Here is a 4,477-nt window from a genome sequence, read left to right as displayed (position 1 = left end):
TCCTCCTCCCCCTCCCCCTCCTCCTCCTCCTTCTTCTTCTCGGGGCTGCCTGTCACATTGCTTTTGCTCTTTATGCGCCCCATCACATCCGGGAAGAACTTGATCTCCAGGTCGGTGGCCTTCTCATTAGGGCTGCTGACTCCTGCCTCTTCCAGTGCTTCTTTGAACACTTGTATCCCTGGTCCGTTTCCTCATCCTCCATCAACTTAAAAGCCTGTTTCTTTGCTTTTCCTACCTGGAAAATTAAAGTCGCCACGATTGCTTACTATCAAATTCTCAGGGGGTCCTTGGTCTTCTAACTCAACCCTGAGGCACTCGTTTGTCTCTCACCAGGTGCGCGCTCTCGGCAGGGGGCAGGAGCCCCTCTTCCAGATAGAGGCCCAGGAGCGCCTTGGAACTGGAACTGAAGCCGAAGCGCTGGCAGATGAGACTGATGAGATCCATGACAACTCGGCATCTGTTCAGGTCAACCATAAGCCGGAAGACCGTGCAGTGTGGAGTGGCCAGCGGCGGGTAGTCAAATTGAAGCCGTAGCCTAACCATCTTGGAGGCTGCCATCTTGCTCATGCTCAACGGAAGCCAGAATTTACCGTTTTGTTTTTGTTTTTAAACAGCTGACTAGTACTCCATTGTGCAAATGTACCACATTTTCTGTATCCATTCCTCTGTTGAAGGACATCTGGGTTCTTTTCAGCTCCTGGCTATTATAAACAAGAGTGCTATGAATATAGTGGAGCATGTGTCCTTATTACATGTTGGAGCATTTTCTGGGTATATGCCCAGGAGTGGTATAGCTGGGTCCTCAGGTAGTACTATGTCCAGTTTTCTGAGGAACTGCCTAACTGATTTCCGAGTGGCTGCCTCAGCTTGCAATCCTACCAGCAATGAAGGAGTGTTCCTCTTTCTCCACAACCTCTCCAGTAAGCATCTGCCATCACCTGAGTTTTTTATCCTAGCCATTCTGACTGGTGTGAGGTGGAATCTCAGGGTTGTTTTGATTTGCATTTCTCTGATGACTTAGGATGTTGAACATTTCTTTAGGTGCTTCTCAGCCATTTGGTGTTCCTCAGTTGAGAATTCTTTGTTTAGCTCTGTACCCCATTTTTTAATAGGGTTATTTGGTTCTCTGGAGTCTAACTTCTTGGCTTTGAGAATTTTATGGCTTCATCTCACTTCCAGTTTGCTCTGTCTGCTTCATCTTTGAGACTGAAAAGTTATCTCTTAGGTTCCTGCTCTGGCCATCTGCTGTCATGGGTTGCTTTTAGTAATGTTTTATTACAACAACAACAACAACAACAACAACAACAACAACCAACCAACCAACCAAAACCCTAAAGATCTACTTAAATGTCAGATGGCTTCTCTTTCTCTGAAAACTCAAGGAAACACTTAGAGGGCTTTTAAAGGAAATGCTTCTAAAAGACGCCTCTGGTCTTGATATGTTAAAGAACCAAATTAGATGTTTGTGTGTGTGCATGTTATTTGTAGGTTTGGTAAATATCCATCTCCTTTTTCTTATGAAATACATTCTTTAATTTTTTTTTAGTTCATTTATTGTGTGTGTGTGTATGTGTGTGTGTCTGTGTGTGTGTGTGTGTGTCTGTGTGTGTGTATAGGAGTGTGTGTGTATGCATGTGTCTGTGTGTGCGTATGTGTGTGTCTGTGTGTCTGTGTGCATGCGTGTGTGTCTGTGTGTGTCTGTGTGTGTGCACACACGTGCGTGTATATGTGTGTGTCTCTGTGTGTGTCTGTGTGTATGTGTCTGTGTGTGTGCACGTGTGTGTGTGTCTGTGTGCGTGCACGTGTGTGTGTATGTGTGTGTCTCTCTGTGTGTACATACGTGTGTGTGTCTGTGTGTGTGCATGTGTGTGTCTGTGTGTCTGTGTGTGTGCATGTGTGTGTATCTGTGTGTGTGTCTGTGTGTGTGTCTGTGTGTGTGTCTGTGTGTGTGCATGTGTGTGTCTGTGTGTCTGTGTGTATGCATGTGTGTGTCTGTGTGTGCATGTGTGTGTGTCTGTGTGTGTGCATGTGTGTGTATGTGTGTATGTGTATGTGTGTATATGTGCGTGTCTGTGTGTGTCTGTGTGTATGTGTGTATGTGTATGTGTGTATATGTGCGTGTCTGTGTGTGTCTGTGTGTATGTGTCTGTGTGTGTGTGCACATGTGTATGTATGTGTGTGTGTGCACGTGTGTGTCTGTGTGTGTGTGTGTGTATTCATATGTGCCAGAGTGGGATATGGAATATGGAGGTCAAGTCCATTAGTAGAAGTCAGTTTTCTCCTTGCTTGTGTCCTGGGGATCAAATTCAACTCCTTAGGCTTTGTGGCAAGCATCTTTACCTGCTGAGCTATGATGCATCTTTAAACTCATTAAAATAATAAGTTTTTATTCATAGAATTTATTAAAAATCTGTGGTACTGTTAGCATTATTCTTGACTTCTATTTGATGCTTTACTTACTCATTATAAAAATGATGCATTAATAAGCTGGTGACATGGCTGTTTGGATTAAAGGTATCTGCTTCTAGGACTAATGACCAGAGTTTGTCCCACAAGACTCACATACCAGCAGAGAACCAACTCTCACAAGGTGTCCCTTAACCTACATATACATGCCTGACATGTGTATAAGACACCCCTCAAATAATAGATTTGGAAAAGTTTACAAAAGGTTATATTGTTTTTTTGAGACAGGGTTTCTCTATGTAGCTTCCCTGGTTATCCTAGAACTCACTTTATAGACCAAGTTGGCATCGAACAAGACCAAGTTGGCATAGAACTCAGAGATCATCCTGACTCTGCCTCCTAAGTACTAGGACTAAAAGCATGTGCCACCATGTCTGGCTCATATTGAGCATACATATTTGTATATGTATGAGTATGTGTGTATGTATGTATATTTATGTATGTGAGTACTCTGTCACCATGTTCAGACTACTAGAAGAGGGCATTGGATCCCATTACAGATGAGCGACTATGTGGTTGCTGGGAATTGAACCCAAGACCTCTGGCAGAGCAGTTAATACTCTTAACCTCTGAGCCATCTCTCCAGCCCATATTAAGCATATTTTAATGTGTTTCTTTGTTCAGCTCCTGTGTGAAAAATAGAAGGTTTGCATAAGACAAACACTCAGAAGTTGAATTGCTGAGTCACAAGGTTTGACTATTTCAGTTTTTAGGAATGCTGAACAACTGCTGACCTAAAGTGTTCCCTTTCTCACCGCTCCTGACAATACTTGGTGTTGTCTAGCCTTTAATCTTCATGCTGAAAGGGATATGTTTTTGGTGGGTATTTGTGCGCATGTGTGTGTGTGTGTGTTTGTATAAGAGAGAGAGAGAGAGAGAGAGAGAGAGAGAGAGAGAGAGAGAGAGAGAGAGAGAGAGAGAGAGAGAGAGAGAGAGAGAGAGAGAGAGAGAGAGAGAGAGAGAGAGAGAGAGAGAGAGAGAGAGAGAGAGAAAGAGAGAGAGAGAGACAGAGAGAGTGAGAGAGAAAGAGAGAGGAGAGAGAGGGAGGAGAGAGAGAGAGAGAGAGAGAGAGAGAGAGAGAGAGAGAGAGAGAGAGAGAGAGAAGAGAGAGAGAGAGAAAAAGAGAGGAGAGGAGAGAGAGATTACTTTCTGTTCTGCTCCACTGATGTATTTGTCTAGTCTTACAGAAATAACACACTTCAGTAATTACTATGGCTTTCTTATAAATTTTTTCATTATTGGGAATTAAACGCAAGATCTTATGCATGCTGGGTAAGCCCATTATTGCTGCATTAGAGCTGGTTGGAGCCCATGCTTTCTGTCAGAAAATGTTGCAGAATGTCATGCTTTAACAATACAGCTTTTTTAGTTGTCCTCACTTCTTTCAGGCCTCTGCAAATTCGTATAAGCTTTTGCAAGTGAGAGAATGTTTGTTAGATACCTATTTTTGCATATTTTAACTTACAGATATAAATATATCTGTATTTTGCTGTGTTCTTTATGAAGGTTGATTTCTGTAACATCGTTCTTAATACTAATATAGTATAATACGCATAGCAGGTAGATGAATTCATGAATTCATTTGTAGATATCTACTCCAGTCTGTCCAGAAAGGTGGACAGAGGTCTCATTAGGCCATGTACTAACTTGCCCATTAACTCAAAACAATCTTTTAGTTTTATCAGACTTCCAGGAAGGCACTGCTAGTCAAGGAGAATCTTGAGTTTGTTTTGTTTTGTTGTTGTTTTTTGTTTGCTTGTTTTTTTTCTGGGACATAATTCCAATGGCTATTCTCTACCACAGAGCCAAGGCAGAGTAGATCAGAGCAGCCATGAACATTGTTTGAGTAATGTGGAGAACTGAGAATGTGCTTGTACGGGTTAGTTTTTGTTGCCAACTCCACACAACCTAGAGTGAGTTGGGAAGAGGGAGTCTTTTTTTTTTTTCATTGTAAAAAGGCTGTATTTCAATGACCCTCACATCACCAAAGGATTTTACCTCCATCATAGCT

General features: G+C 42.4%; 1 pseudogene; it reads right to left on the bottom strand.

The window, feature by feature from the left end:
- Window positions 1-17: 17 nt before the first annotated feature.
- LOC116083298 lies at window positions 18-558 on the bottom strand (annotated as a pseudogene).
- Between the last annotated feature and the right edge of the window lie 3,919 nt (window positions 559-4,477).

This window comes from Mastomys coucha, unplaced genomic scaffold (genome assembly GCF_008632895.1).
Source record: "Mastomys coucha isolate ucsf_1 unplaced genomic scaffold, UCSF_Mcou_1 pScaffold12, whole genome shotgun sequence".
Lineage (NCBI taxonomy): Eukaryota > Metazoa > Chordata > Mammalia > Rodentia > Muridae > Mastomys > Mastomys coucha.
Note: the sequence above shows the minus strand (reverse complement) of the source record. Positions and strands in the feature narration are given on the sequence as shown.